The 16,370-nt window shown below is 41.5% G+C and overlaps 1 protein-coding gene across 6 annotated transcripts in view; it reads left to right on the plus strand.

Moving 5' to 3' along the window:
* The first annotated feature begins 5,855 nt into the window (after positions 1–5,855).
* Positions 5,856–16,370, plus strand: part of Zbtb44 (zinc finger and BTB domain containing 44) — a 57,984-nt gene continuing 47,469 nt past the window's right edge. For 2 of the 6 annotated variants that reach the window (XM_006242768.5, XM_063265731.1), the window contains exon 1: positions 5,861–6,410. The gene's annotated coding sequence lies outside the window, so the exon portion shown is untranslated. Of the gene's footprint in view, positions 6,411–16,370 lie in introns of all 6 variants that reach the window. The other 4 variants (XM_063265734.1, XM_063265733.1, XM_006242769.5 and 1 more) reach the window with 4 other exon arrangements.

Consider the following 16,370-nt stretch of genomic DNA (forward strand, 5'->3'; position numbering starts at 1 on the left):
TATCTAAGTGGGTGGTTTATATCCTTATCAATTGGTCGTAAGTTAATTGTGTGGAAGTATTGTACATTGAGCATTTAACACATAAATCTGGTTGTTGGGGTCCAGTTTTCTGAATAATGATTTCACTGGGTGTTGGGAGTGTGAACAGAGTCTGTGACAGGAAGCCATGCTAGGCTATAGAAGGCTTGTGGCTAGTGTGGCATGGGGCCACGTTAACATGGCCCTCGGAATGTGATGTGAGTCTCAGGCGTGGTAACAACCACCAAGGGGACAGTGTGTGAAAGCAGTAACAGAGAAACAGCTAGAGCTCCTTAATTATACCACAACAAAATGTCTTAACCTATCTTCAGTTTCCTTATTTGTCAGACAGATAACTATAATATCTATTTCTTGTGTTTACAATGAATAGTAGAGCATAGAAAAGCATCTTGCATATGCACCTACCCACATACCTGTGAATAGCGTATATACACAACAGGCATACACCTACTGATACATACAATGAGATAAGGAAGGGGGAAATCAAAGAAAGATTTAGCAATGGAGAAAGTTGTAAGTTTAATTTTTCAAATCCTAATTTTAATGATGGTTATTAAACATTTTAACCTCCCTTTTACCCCATCACCTACCAGAAGTAGTGAAAAAGAAAGGATATAGGGGAAGTGGACATTTAGGAATGGTCCTTTGGAGTAACTCCCATCTGTGTTGTCTGGAAATTGGCAGTTCAGTTCACAGGTCCACAGTAGCAGCTGGAGTCAGGACAGCAAACATGAATTAACAGTGGGGGCATGTCCTAGCAGAGACAGCCAGGCCTCAGCCTTGGCTGGAGCCAGTAGCAGGAAAGACCAGCAGGAATGTCAGAAAAAGTTCTCAGCTGTGTCTCTCTCAGCAAAGTGGAAGATCAGCAAAGACTTGAGACCAACAAGCACTGCACAACTAGCTCTATGAGCAAGCCTAGCTCATCCTCCATTACTATCTGTTGAGTCCTTTTAATACTCCCTCCAAACATCACATGTCCTCCATGGGTCTTGTCTCAGCAGGCATCTGTCTCAGCTGACATTGTTCTGCCAATCAGCCTGAGCCTGCTAAAGCAGCAAGGAACTGCAGCACACCACCAGAAGTTTTTTTTTTTTTTCTTTTGCTGTGTTTCTCTCTATGGAGTCCCAACAAATGAAGTTCAAGTATGAAATTTAAGGCAGACCAATACATGTGTGTCAGCAAAGAATCCTTCGTCCTTCATCACGTGTCCTTTCACGTGCTTGCTTTAGCAGAACATCCTTTCACCTGTGTCCTTCAATTGTTTGCCTTAGCAAAACACCATTCAACACAACCGACTATCCAAAGAACCATTAAGTTTCCACTCCAGAAGGTTCATGTACAGATGCCCTGAGATGGGAAAGATTTTGATGATGGAGATGAAAATGGGCCAGTAATGGATGGGCTATATGGTGTAAAGGAATCTGGAAAAGATTAGTAGGCCCTGATGACTTAGGTAGCTCTTAAGGGTTCAGACCAAGGACTTTGAATTGGTGTCATAGTAGTTCAAGAAAGAAGTGGTCAGACCTGAGGGATATTTGGCAATGGGGGAAGAATCAAACCCTTGTCCTCCTTTCCTACTGAGACTATTAGATAATCAACAGACAAAAGAGGAGCAATTTCCTTTGTAACTAATAAAATAAGATGAAGAGGATTATATCACCACTTAAAACTCCTAATGAATGAGTTGATAGGAGCATTGCTCATTAGTGACTGCTAATACCACAAAAAGAAATGGACAAGCACACACTTGTGTATTGCCTAATGGAAACGTGCACAGCCACCTATGACATAATCTTGCCCTAAATCGAAATTGAGCCTGATAAAACATCTCGATGGCACTACTGATTCACACAAACGTACAGGAGGGAAGGATACCTGCTATGTGCAACAAAGGTCAAAACTCACATTGTGGCAGAAAACACAACACGGTCACAACATGGTCGCTTACGCCCAAAAGAGACAAATAAAATCAGAGACCTTAAACATGTACTGACCAAGCACAGTCAACTCAAAAAAACTAGAAAAATAATATATGTGAGTGTGGATAAACAGAAAGCAGCTAGGTCAGGGGTGACTCAGGACTGTAGCGCTAAGGTAGAGAGAATAATAGCTAATACGTCTGAATTTCCTTTTTGGTAATGAGAAAGCTTAAAAATTGATTGTGGAGATAGTTGTACAACTCTGAAATATTAAGAATCTCTCAATAGTACACCTTAAATCTCTGAATAGCAGATTGTGTGGTATGTAAGTTGTATTCTAAAAACACTGATACACATAAGTTATATATTTTATATATATACAGTATGTAGAGAATGTATTATTATCCAGTACGGCCTGAAGATGACAAACGATAGACGGACTTTCCGGTTGGAATGAGCGAGTTTAGTAAGTACATAGCACACAAAAGCAAGAATAAAGAGAAAGGCAAGCAGCAGATAGAAACCAAAACATCATCCAACTGGGCACTCAAAACACCCAGCAGAAACTGACTGGGAAAGCCCCATCCCGTCAGCCAGCTAGAGTTCCTGACTAAGAGAGTAAAAGTGTCCCTTCAGGTGAAGCTTCCCAGTAAAAGAACAGATAGCAGCAGCAGAAAGGTAACATCATCAAAATGGACTTTTAACACCATCTGGCTGAAACTGACTGGACAAGCTGAAGCAGTCAGCTGAACTTCCAGTTTCCTGTTGCCACTCCAGGCATTTTATGTCATGGGGTAGACAATAGTAACCTCTGTTAGAAATGGTTTACCTTAGAGCTGTTTTCAAAGTCATGGTGTTTTTACTCTTGGGTTGTTATGCTGTTTTCTTCTCCTGGTGTTACAGAAGTATGTGGCTGCTGACATAGTATTTGTCTGAAGACAGCTGGGCTGTCTACAGACAAAGGGCCTTGGAGGATACTATGAGAAAAACATGCTTGCCTCTTAAACAGGGGATGGGAAGGCAACCCCATTTCCAGAGCCAGCTTTTCAATGAGCCCGAATAGCACATACAACTTACACATATTATGTGCAATATAGTTATGTCTCAAATATATTTTACATTATTCAAAGTATAATATAATAGAACTGTCAAAATATAAAATCATAAAACTATCAAATATGTAAAAGAAGAGATCCGAGGATGTAGAAGAATATGCGAAGAATGGAATATTTCTATTCAGAGGAAATGATGTTATTCAAGAAAGACTACCATATTTTAGAGGTGAAGAAGTAACTCTGCAACTGCCATGTTTCTTGAAAGAGACAAGAAAGGACCCAGACGGTGGTGTTACGAAAGCCACAGTAAGAGCTTGGGATGTTACCTGAGAACAATAGAAATTGTGGGCTGCTGAATGACGTGGTTGCTAAGCATTACAAATCTGGCTTCCACTTGAACAGTGAAGAGAAGGGGGAACCAGGTAAGAATTACTACAACTGGGTACCATCTGTTATGTTTTACGATGGTGGCAGGGGGGATGAGCATTTTTAACAGGAATTGTCCAGTTGAGTTGGTATGCAGTAGGGTAGGAAAGTGGCAAAATTGACCTAACCCAACTTAGTGGAACATCAGACACTGGCATGTTTCATGGGTAAGGAAAAGAGACTGGTTTTTGTTCATATAGTTGGAAGGAACTAAGGAAGAAGTAAGGCTGAATTGTAATGGGCGATCGTTGGAATAATTCCAGTCAGGCTAGAAACCTTTCTGACGAGTATTAAGCATTCTTTTTCTGAAATATCTTTTGGTCTAAATAACTAAGTTTCCATTCAGCAGTTAAGGGTCTACCATGAGAAAGGACCATTTTTGCCAGAAGTGAGTTTCCCAAACAGCTCATGGATAAAATAATCCCTTCTGGAATTTGAATTCTTCAGAATCATCTACACTGGGTTAATAATTAAGAGTTCCTCATACTGTCTAGTTTGTTTGTTTCACCTGTGTACAGGATTCCGATTTCACAAAATCCTCCCAGCAGAATTATTCAACCTGATGTCAAAGAAAGGTCTACCTATTCTAGCAACCCAAGGGCAAGTCTCTGCTAGCACAGGAAGAGAAAAGGTGGGAGGCTAAGAGGCTGCAGAAACTGATCCTGCCCAAAACCAAAATACAGAAGAGGGTTCCAACAATAGCTGGGCTTTGCATTTGCTCTCACACCCTCTCCAAGCATCTAGAACTTTGCCTTTAAGACACCAACAGCCATCCGGTGCTTAATAAATTCTTCAGACCTAGGGTGGGAATGGGATGGGAGGAAAACCTTTTTAGAGACAAAATGAGAAGTAGAGAAAAGGGGAGAGGGGACAAGAGAATGAAGGCATGATCTCTCTGTTTGTCTGTCTCTTTGCGTGTTTCTTTCTGTGTGTGTGTGTGTGTGTGTGTGTGTGTGTGTGTGTACTCCTGAGTTCTGTCTGTCCTATGAACATTAGCCAACACCTCTGTCCCTTGAGTCACAATTAGAAATGTCCAATTGAATGCTCTTTTACTGACTATCCTATTAAATGGATTTCATTTGTCTACTTTATTCTTTATACCCACTAAATTCTTCTCCAGTTGCTTCCATGACGTATGATTTCAGTACATACTCCACCAAGGGCCTTTAGCTCAGACACCTCCCTAGTTAGAAAGATTCTTCAAATCTCAGTGTAAAGCCAGATCCAATTTCTTTTCTGATTATGCTCATCGCTGAAACAGAATAATAAAAACATGATAAAAATAATATTGCCTTTATTTTGAAAGATTGTATTGCTTAGGGTGCTCTGGTGCTTGGTAGAGGAGTGGTTTAAGTCAGAGGTGGCCAAGTGTCTATTGTAGCTGGGAGGACAACTCCTACCTTACACAAAGAAGTCTTTCGGTTTAAAAGTTGGAGGTGTAGGTACACTGCATCTATATGCAAATGTCCAGCCACCAAGTTCCAGCAGTCTTTACTGGCATCCTGCCCTCCTCCACTATTCTGGGGCGCAATCCCACCCGCCTACACTCACAATCACCAGGTCTGATTCCCTGAGGTCTGAGGAACCCACGGCTTAGGGTGTTTAACTACCCTAAAGGTTGATTTTGCAGCGACCGAAACTCAAGACAGTAACCCTCTAGACAGTAACAATCAATTTTGGGTGATCCGCACATTCCCTTCCGCAAGGGCAGCGAAGAGACTGTACTAGAATAGGGTTCATGGTTAGGTAAGGAATAGTTCACAGTTGCTTTAGATTTTAGAAGCCAGTTTGTGCTGAGTAAAAGAAAAAGACATGGGAGCTTTTTTTTTTTTTTTTTTTTTTTTTGGTCATCTCAGAACTGCACTTCCTACCTTGGTAATCAGAAAAATGCTAGGGCAACCTCAAAGTACTGTGAGGAAGCTCCTTAGACGTGCCAAGCAAGATGTTCTGTAGTAACCCTTGCGAGGGATCGCTGTCCATCGAGGAGAAATTTGGGGAGCTCGCCAGGTTCTCAGAGGCCCTCGTGGCCACGCCCTATTAAGGCCTCAGTTTCCATGTGTAAAAAATGGCCACACCACCCAAATCCCTTTCCCGACAGAGAAAGACTGGAGTGCTGCGCTGCTACACCTCCAGAGAAAGAGTTTCTTTCGGTTTTTAGCTCCAAGAAAAGTAAATCGTCCTAACGCTTGCTCCTTCGGTGCAGGATCAGACCACAGCTACAGGAGCACAAACTGGACCGGCCTCATGGCGCCTATGCGTATGAAGCACACAGACAAGTGCACAGACTGGGTCAAGGCCCGCTGGGCTTCAGTGTCTGGCTTGCACCACAGGCTAAGGACAGCTTGCACTACGCTTGCGCAATAGGCGCGCACCGCCTTCAGCCGGCCCCGCCTCTCCCCTTCCCTAGCCCGGCCGTCCGCGCGGAGCATTGTGGGACACAAACAAAGTGCCCCCAAACAGGCTGGAGTGAAACGAGCGGCTACGGCGGCGCCGGCTCGCACGCGCGCTGCGGCGGCTCCCTCCCAGCCTCTCCTCCTCCTCTCCCCTCAGTCCCTTTCCCCTTCCCCACCCCGCCCCGCCGGGCCAGCGCGAGCCGTCGCCCGCCCTCGGCAAACCGCCCCCAACCGCCGCCCGCGCGCAGCGGGCTGGGCCCCTCGCTCCTCCCCTCAGGCCCACGGGCGCCGGGCGCTCTCCTCCTCGCGCCTCGCACTCTCGCACTCTCGCACCTCGCGTGCACGCGGGTGAGCGGCGCCGCCATGCGCGCCCAGTCCCAGGCTGCACACTGGCCTAGGCGCGGCGGCCCGAGATAGGGTCCCCTGAGCCTCCCGGGGGAGGAGAGGAGCCAGCCGCGCGCTCCGCCCCCTCCCCCCGGGTTGCCGCCGCTACCGCCACCGCCACCTCGCCGCCCCAGCCTGGCGGGGAAGAGGAGGAGCAGTTGCAGGCCTCCGGGCCCCCGCACCGCCGCCCGCAGGTAACGGGGAGGGGAGGGTCAGTGGGGAGACGGCAGGCCAGTCCGGGGACTGACACCACTTGTCACCCACCTGGACGCGGGAGGGAAAGGAAACCTGGTTTGTCACCCTGATTCGTGCCGAGAGGCACCCACAGGGTCCCCCTCATTGGCGATTAATCCTTGGAGGGGGGCTGGCCTTGGTCCCAGCGGTGGACCTGAAGCAGTCACCCAGACCTTCCAGGGGAGCATAGCTGCAAGAAAATCCGCCCAACAACAAATGCTATGCTGGCGGGTTGTTTATTACCCGCTCACCTGGTCTACCCGAGAGCCCTAGAGCTGTTTATTCCTTCCTCTCCCAGGCTACCCCACTCCCCCTATTGGAACTGCACTTTTCTTAAAAAGAAATGAGGAAGAGAATGCAAATACTTCTTCCCCCTCCCACCTACCTGAGGATCACTCTATTATCTGGTCTTTTTTACTCTCCGTCTAACAAGAAAGCCAGGGGTTACCTGCAAGTGAAATGATACTAAGTTACAGCTGACTAAAGGAAATTGCATCTGTTTGGTTTTTTGTAAACCTTAACCAGAACCTATTGTAAACCGCGATGTCCTTGTACTTTCACGGGACTTACAGAAATTAAGACCAAAACTACTTTTTTAAGCATATAAGCATACTAATCTGTTGAGCTTGTTTTTTTCGGAAAAATTCTCAACTTCCGCTTATTAGCATTTTTCTTAGAGATAAGTTAATACCAAAATATAACTATACACTATAAATAGGTATGTACCAGAGGCTGGATAAAGATCTGATATTTCATCATTTGCCTTTTTGGTAATTCTTGATTTAAAAAAATACTGCATTCTGATTTTGGGGGGTGTTCCACTCTATTTACTTTGATTTCCAATTGATTTATAATACTCATTTACGTCTTTGTAGTTCTCCCGGTGGAATGTAAAAAGGAGTGTTTTCTTAATATGTTTGTATTTATGGTGATTTGTATTTATTAATTACAAAAACCAGGTTTACTTAATGTGTGCAACAGTGCTTTGGTTTGTTAGATCTATAGTCTTAGTCTCAGAACCTGATGATATAGTTACTTTTGTATTTTATAGAATTGTCAGAAACTTAGTAATATTAATTGTAACTTGCCCTAGTTACCCAAGTAGTAGCTTGACAATTGAACCCGGAGACAGTTCCTGGGTAAGGTATCTTTTTCTGCTGTACTTCTCAGTAGTAATATAATTTCTTTTATGGTTTTCATTTTCACAGTTGTCAGGGAAAATACAGTGGACATATATGGATCAGATTAGTGATCAACCTTTTTCTCCATATTGTTGCCAGCTTTTTGTTGTCCTTGCTACTGTTGCTGCTGTTGAGACTGCCTCTTCCTCCTAAGTGCTGGATGGAATTAGATTTTTTTTTTCCCACCATGTTTGATTTTCTTTTCTTCCTCCCCGAAACAGGGTTTCTCTGGGGCTGTCCTGGAACTCACTTTGTAGACAGGCTGGCCTTGAACTCAGAGATCCCACCTGTCTCTGCTCCCCTAGCACTGGGAGTAAAAGGGGTGCGCTGTGGCCACCGCCACCAGGCTCCATGTTTGATTCCTAAATATTTCCTAAAAATACCAAGTCAGATTAACAATGTCCATTAAAATTTGTGTATTCAAATTTACTCAATAGTCCCAAAAGTGTCTCCACAGCTGTAGTCAATCAAGATTCTTGTGTTGCATTTGGTGTACAGTAATCATACTCTTGTTAAAAAGGGTGGTACCCAGACCACTTCTCCATTTTCTGGGCACTTAACTGACCAAACCAATTGTTCAGTAGAATATAGTTACATTTGAACTTTGCATTGTCCTCTGAGTGTCAATTCATTTACTGCTGTGGTTATGTTCTGGTTAAGTAAAAACTTGGTTCTAGACAAGGAAGTCTATGAATACAGCCCAACATCATAGTTGTAAACTGAAAATAATTGTGTGTGTGTGTGTGTGTGTGTGTGTGTGTGTGTGCGCGCTCGTAACTTCATAGAGCGCATGATTTCTTTGAAAACTTTGTAGATGATAATAATAGTATCTTGTCAAAAGATCCGATGTCTCTGGAACAAAGATTTAATTAGCTAAGTGAAATCTTATTTAGGAAGGATATTTAAATGGATACCTCATATTAGGAGGTTATAGTTCATGACACCACACAATTGATAATGTTAAATGATTGCTTGGTTAAAGTGGTGACTATAAGGTCGTTTTTGAAGGTGTGGTTTGAGAGTTTGATTATATGTGGCCTTAAGGTAGTAGTAACTCTGCTGAGAAGCAAATAACTATGACTATACTTTGCTTAGTGGTTTTTAGCTCTTAATCAGTTACTTTATTGAAGCTCCCTGAAAAAGATTTTACTTTATTGGGGATGATCATGATGATGATGTATCTTTATTCGGACTTCTAAAGTTCTTCCTAAAAATTCAGATTAAATGCTTGATCGGTTTAACTATTGATTAAAGAAATGGGGAGATCGTTATTCTATTGAACAAATAGATTTTTTTTTCATTTTAGGGGAATTATGATAGCCATTATGAACATGAGATTTTGGGTGTTAGTGCTACCAGGGGGTTTTAATTTATTAATTTTATAACCAATCAGGTTCCTTTTTGAAGGGCACATTGTCCCCAGTTTGGAGATGGGAATCCTTTCAAACTGTCTTTTGACACTTAGGTTGTCCACTGTCTCGGAGTACTTTCTGATGCAGGGTATTCTAGGCTGCTAGGTTGTCCACTGTCTCGGAGTACTTTCTGATGCAGGGTATTCTAGGCTGCTTTTGTTGTGCCATTTGGAAAGGGCTTTTTATCCAGGGAATCTTGGTTATTTCAGTGAAAAATTCTATATACAAACGAAGATCTGAAAGTTTGCCATCATCATTTCTACCAGAGTATTACTGTTTCTTGAAAGGCTACAACTAAGAATGGATTTACTTAGGGTCTCGCTGTAGTCCTCCTGACTGCTCTGAAATTCACGAAATCCTCCTACTTCTGCCTCTCCAGTGCTGGGATTAAAGGTGTAGGCCACCACACCCAGCCATTTTGCATTTGTTGTTAATCATGAGTTCATAGTGTGATACATCCAATTGAAATTAGCAGGACAGACTTTTTTTTTTTAAAGATTTGTTTATTTTGAGTACATTGTAGCTGTCCTCATGCACACCAGAAGAGGGCATTATGTGAGCCACCATGCATATCGTCCATGCAGAGGACCCAGTACCGAATATGGGAGTTCACCAACCAACTGTAACTTTAGTTCCAGGATTCAAACACCCTCTTCTGGTCTCTGAGGGCACCAGGCCCACATGTGGCACATAGACACATTTGTAAGCAAAACACCTATACACATAAAATTTTTAAATCTTAAGAATTCCTTAAATAAATCTCCACCTTTAATAAAAATCAGAAGTATGGGTATTGCAATTTTAAAATATGGTTTAAATAGAGTAAAATGTAAATAAACACACTCTTGTTAGCAAGATCTTTATTTTTTTCACAAAAATTGAAGATGAAATAGGGCTGGGGAGATGGCTCAGCGGTTAAAAGCACTGACTGCTTCTTCAGAGGTCCTGAGTTCAATTCCCAGCAAACACATGGTGGCTCATAACCATCTGTAATGAGATCTGATGTCCTCTTCTGGTGTGTCTGAAGACAGCTACAGTGTACTCATATATAATAAATAAATATTTTAAAAAAAACTTTACTCAAGAAATTTCACTCAAGGGCCTAAGTTCAGGCCCCCAGTACTATCCAAAAAAAATAAAAAATCTTGGGGGCTGGAGAGATGGCTCACCAGTTAAGAGCACTGACTGCTCTTCCAGAGGTCCTGAGTTCAATTCCCAGCAACCACATGGTGGCTCACAACCATCTGTAAAGAGATCCAATGCCCTCTTCTGGTGTATCCGAAGACAGCTACAGTGTACTTATATATAATAAATGAATAAATCTTAAAAAAAATGCTTTTAAAAAAAATAATAAAAAATAAAAAAATCTTGGCTTGGCCCAAACACAGTAGGGTAGGATGAAGCCATATAGTAGTACTTTTAAGTATTACATTTACATCCAGATTCCTTTGACTAATCTTTAAAAATTTGCAGAGAAGTACATTTGAAGCTTGCTTTTGTAGGTGTTATAATTTAAGTAACAATTTATGAAAGAAAAACTGAAAAAAAAAATCCTGTTCTATGGGATGGGTATTGGCTTCGTGGTAAAGCCAAGCATGCAAACTTGGATTTAGATCCCTATCACCAGTGCATGGAGAGGTGGGAGCCCTGGATTTGGTGCATGGGTAAAGGTAGCAGGATTCCTGAGACTTGGTAGACAGCCAGTCTAACCAGTAGATGGTCTCCAGGAAAGTGATAATGGTAGACTGGAAACTTTGACCTTCTTTATACTCCTACCCAATCATCTTTAAAGCTGAATGTGATTGATAGAGGGTTTATGAATATTTGCTTTTATACTACCCAATAAAACTGACATCTATATGCTGTCTGCAGAGATAAAGGCCGCTTGAACATGTGATTAGTGAAGATAGAGCATTTTATTTGGATTAGACAAATTTAGTGAAAAATCCTAATTATGTGATCTGGAATATTGTGCTCACGTAGTTTTCAGAGAGCTCAGTGATTGTCTAAAGTAGGTCTGTGTAGCCATGCAGCAACTATAGCCTATTGTGGTATGTTACATGGGCTGATATGAGGATTGTAATTGCTAGCATTTGTTGTACCCTTCCTGTATTCCAGCTACATTAAACATTTTGTGAATCTTCTCAATTAAAAGCTCATTTTAACACTTAGATTTTATTTTACAAGTAAAAAAAAAAACAGATATTCTAGATAATTAATTTTCTTCCAGAGAATTAAATGGTATATCTTAGATGTCACACCTAGTGAGTGGCATACTTGGGTTTTAAATTGAAATGTATTTTCAAAGCTAGTTCTTACCTACTTTCTGTATCTCACAACTGAGTGTAACAAGCCATGACAGGGAGCTTATTTTCAGTCACACTACTCACATTATACTATAGGAACACTAAAATTGTATGCCCGAAGTCACAGGTGCTCGTCATGACTGTTATAAATCTTTACATTTCAACCCCTCCTAAGAACTGTGGGAGGCCTGACCCTGTATCAGGATTTACCTGTGGGGTAAGACTTTTAAACGTATCAGAAATCAAGGTGGATTGATGAATGGATAGGTTTATGAAGGAAAAAGTATATTGCAGAGTGTAGATGACAGAATGTAACTAGGCAGGGATGGCTATTTAGATAAACAGCTGTTTTACAGTTTTTCTCTATATTTGACATTTTTCACAGTAATATGTTAGGGGGGATGAATAAATAGCTATTCTTAATTAAAAACAAGTATTGCTGGGCTTTAGCTCAGTGGACAAGAGTACTCTCCCAGCATGTGAGATCATTGCACTGTGTAATTGAGATAGTGACAGGCATGAACCTGTAATGCCAGCACTCTAGAGTTGGAAGCAAGAGGATTAAGGTCATTCTAGACCTAAGGCAGTTTTGGTCACCCTGCGTTGCTTCATGAGGTCCTGTCTCAAAACTGTGGTAAAGTTTGAGTCCTTCAAAACAACCACCAGTATTATGGTAATTAATAGAGACCCTCATGCTGTCAGTGTACAGAGACTAAGAGATAAGAACAACCCTAAATGAGAGGAATATGTTTTTCTCTCTCAAAGCTTGGGATCTTCTACAAAGAGGGTGCAGAAAAATGGTAAGAGCCAGCCAAAGATGGTGGCTGGCTTGAAGGAAATAGTACAGAACAGGACAGTTGATCCGGTAAACTCAGTGGTTGTGACAGCATGACCAAGATCTGCACAATCCCATCACCACCTGAGGAGTGGGGATATGTGACAGCTGTTGGGTGGTTTTCTTTAATGTCAAGACTCTTGGCAGATTGACTGCACTACAGAGCAAGGCTCACTCCTAAGAGGAAATTGGGCAACATAAATTGGACTCATGGAAAAGGAGGAGAAAAAGAAAGCTAAAAGTTGGGTGGGTAGGGAGGTGAGGGTGAATATGAGAGGAGTTAGGGTGAATATGATCAAATATATGAAGTTCTCAAAGAATTAAAAGTATTGACAACTGATTAAAAACCAATAAAGTAAATTGTCTTTGTGTACAATAATCATCTGAAACTTCTAGTTCATCCTTCTAGGATTTTTTTTTAAGCTTTTAAAAAAGTTGTCTTGGGGCAGGGGGAATCTGAGCGTGTGAATACAGTTACAGCAGTTGTGAGCCACCTGCCATAGTGGTAGGCGTTAAACGCAAGCAGCGGGGGTAAGAGGGCTCTTAACCACCAGCCCATCTCTCTAGCCTCTTCCTAGACTTGTAAAGGGAATTTTCCTCATTATTTAAGAGACGCTTAATTAAGTTCCTAAAAATAATTTAAATACCCTTATAACTAATTTGTATAACAAAAATAATTTCTCCATGTGGTGTCCTGACATCATATAGAACACAATTCGTGTAAGTTTTATTAGATGTTTTTGTTTTAAATGCCTCCACGTTTATTATGAAACAAATAGTTCTCCCACTAAATAAGGATTGATTAAACTTTACCTAGATTAAACTGAAAGTCTTGGAGAAGTTGTTTGTTGTTTTTTATGTTGAAAATACTTCATTTTACATCAGGAGCTGAAAATCTTTAGTCTCAGTCATGGGTAGGTTGTTGGTATTAATGCTGGTTTGTTGAGATTGGGTTTCATTGCGTAGTGTACATATAGACTCTTTTGGAACTCAGTATGTAGCCACAAACTTCTGGCAGTCCTATCTTGGTTTTCCCAGTGTTGAGATTGCAGGTGTTGCAAGTTATATGTTTGCCTTTAAAAATATAAAGAGAGGCCTCTTCCAGCAGCTGATGGAAACAGATGTAGAGCCCCAGAGCCATAGGCAGAGTGGGCTGCAGGTGGGGCAGGAGGTGGGGAGTGGGTCTTGTGGAAGACTTGGGGATAGAGTTAAGCAAGCTGGAGGAGTCAAGAGCATCACAGAAGACCTACAAAGTCAACTAACCTGAGCCCATGGGGGAACTTACAGAATCTGAACCACCAACCATAGTGTATAGGGTCTGGACCTAGGCCCCTACATATTTGAAGCAGGTATGCACTTAGTCTTCACGTAGATCTCCTAACAATTGGACCAAGGACTATCTCTTTTGCCTGCCCTTGATCCCTTTCCACTAGCTGGACTGACAACTAGTCAGGCCTCAGTGGAGGAGGATATTACTTAGTTCTGCTCTAACATGATGTCCTGGGGGGAAGAGGTACTTGGGGAAGGGACTTGTGAGGATGGGACTGGGAGGAGAGGAGGTTGGAAGTCTGTAACCAGGATATGGAGTGGATGGATGGATGGATGGATGGATGGATGGATGGATGGATGGATAAAAATACAAAGAAACATTAAGTTTGAATTCTTGGTTGAATGCTACATTAGCTTCTTCACTTAACAGTGCCTTAGATGCTCTTGGCCAGAAGATTTACTTATTCTGGAGTAAATCCTGGTGCCCAAGAGGCAGAAGTGGGTGTCGAGTCCCTTAGAACTGGAAGTATAGGCAGTGTGAGCTATGTAAGTGCTAAGAACTGAACTTGGGCCCTCTGAAAGAGCAACAGGTGTTCCCAGACACTTCATTTTCTTCACTGATAAAATTAAGATTCAAATAATGTCTATCTCATGGTTATGTGAAATGAAATCCTATAATGTGAAAAAATGCTTTAAACATTGCTAGGAACTTATTATTAGTAACAATAACTAATAACAAAACAGTAACAACTGTTTTCAGTAAAAGAGTCATTTAAGTTTATGAAGTGTAGCTTAAATGTAACTCAGAAAGCCTTAGGTCATTCTTGCTACCAGTTTTGATCTCTGATTTCAATTGAGTTGTCAGTGGCGCCTTGTCATCCTTCTAGTCTGGGTGGGTGGGTGGGTGGATCATGATGACGTATGCAGCACTCCTATATCAGCCTCCTTAGTGTTGGGTAACAGGTACTTGCGTGTCTCTGTTTTTCTTGCAAGGATATCTTAGTCTTACCATGCGTGTGCATGGTACCTGTGGAAATCAGAAGTAGATATTAGATGTCCTGGACAGTTGTGAACTGCCAGGTGAATCCTGTGGATTGGACCTGGATTTTCTGCAAGTGCAAGAACTCTTAACTGCTGAGCCATTCCTTTGTCCTAGCTTTTGAGACAGATTCTCTCACTGGATCTAGAGCTCACCAGTTTATCTAGGCCACCTGGCCAAAGAGCTTCAAGTAGTCACCTGTTTGCACCACACACCCTACTGCTGGGGTTACAGATGCATGCCACCAACCTTGCTTTTATCCGGGTTCTGGGATTCAGACTCGGGTCCTCACCCTTGCACTTTACCAACCCGCCCATCTTTGTGGGAATTATCTTTGCCCATTGTAATTTTGTTTCTAACTCTAGTGCTTTTTATGCTTTTATTAGTTCTTTTCTTTAGTGACTGTCTACTGACTGCATTAACAAAACCAAAAAGACTTTGCTTTATACCTTTGCTCTGTCAGCATTTGATTTTATTAATTGATTTTATTAATCTCTCTTTGAAACATATAATCTTCTTGGCTTCTGGCATGTCACAGAACCCTGGTTATTCATTATAACTTTTCTGTTATTTCTATCCTCATTACTAAACTATCCTTGATCTGTTTACTTGAAGGTAATGAAAAGAAGGAAATGAAAAAAAGTGCCAGTTTTGAGCCACACATGATGGCATGTGCCTTTATCTCTTGGGAAGCAGAAGCAGTCAGATCTCTGAGTTTGAGGCTATCCTGGTCTACATAATGAGTTCTAGGCCAGCCAAGGGCTAAATAGTAAGACCTTGTTTCAGAAAATAAGATAATTTCTTTTCCTTTTTTTTTTTTAAATGAAAACCTCTGCTGATATTCTGATATACCAGTCTTAAATTGTATACTTCAAATAGGAGTGCCTCATGGTCTTAATGAATCTACTAAAGCACTTAAAAAATGGTTTTTTGTTTTTTGGTTTTTTTTTTAATTTTTTTTTAAAAAAATGGTTTTAAAGGAATGAATTATGATCATAATTATCTGTAGAGAAGGCAGAGCTAGTAAACTACATTAGTATTATGTTGCATCCATACTGTAGATACAACTGTCTCAGGAGTTCGGTGGAGAAAAAGCAATAACCTAGTAATAAAATTAGGGTGGAATTTAATTAAAAGACAAAGTTCTGAGATTGATTTATTTCACAACGATGTCATAAGGGGTGTTTTTTTGTTGTTGTTGTTGGTTTTTTTTTTTTTTTTTTTTTTTTTTTTTTTTTTTGGAAGCTGGGGACCGAACCCAGGGCCTTGTGCTTGCTAGGCAAGCGCTCTACCACTGAGCTAAATCCCCAACCCCTGTCATAAGGTTTTTAAGATGTGAATAATTTGTGGTGGTTTGAAAGATAGTAAAACTGTGTGGGAAGGGTTAGGAGGTGTGACCTTATTGGAGGAGGTATGTCACTGTAGGTAGACTTTGAGGTTACAAAAGTCCATGCCAGGCCCAGTCCCCAGTCCCTATCCCCAACACCAACCCCTACCCCTACCCTGTCCCCTGCAACTTTCAGATCAGATGTTAGCTAAGTTGTCTTGGTCATGGTGTTTCTTCATAGCAGTAGAATGGTGGCTAAGACGCATTATAAATGCAAAGGGACACAGAGATAGAAGGCATTGCACTAATGTGGGGTAGAGAGGGCAAAAGAATAGAATTTAACCTAGTGAAAGTATTCAAGTACAACTCCAAAAAAGGATGCCAGAAGTTGAGAACTAGAAATCTATATGTTGGAGTTAAAGAATGAGGACCCAGAGTTGATTTTACTAAAGTAGAATTCATGTTGAAGTATAAGGAGGGAGGAGTGGAAGCCTAGAAAAGCATCTAAAAGATTAGAGCTGATAGCTTATATATATAGTGAAAAAAGCTCT

This window comes from Rattus norvegicus, chromosome 8 (assembly GCF_036323735.1).
Source record: "Rattus norvegicus strain BN/NHsdMcwi chromosome 8, GRCr8, whole genome shotgun sequence".
Classification (NCBI taxonomy): domain Eukaryota; kingdom Metazoa; phylum Chordata; class Mammalia; order Rodentia; family Muridae; genus Rattus; species Rattus norvegicus.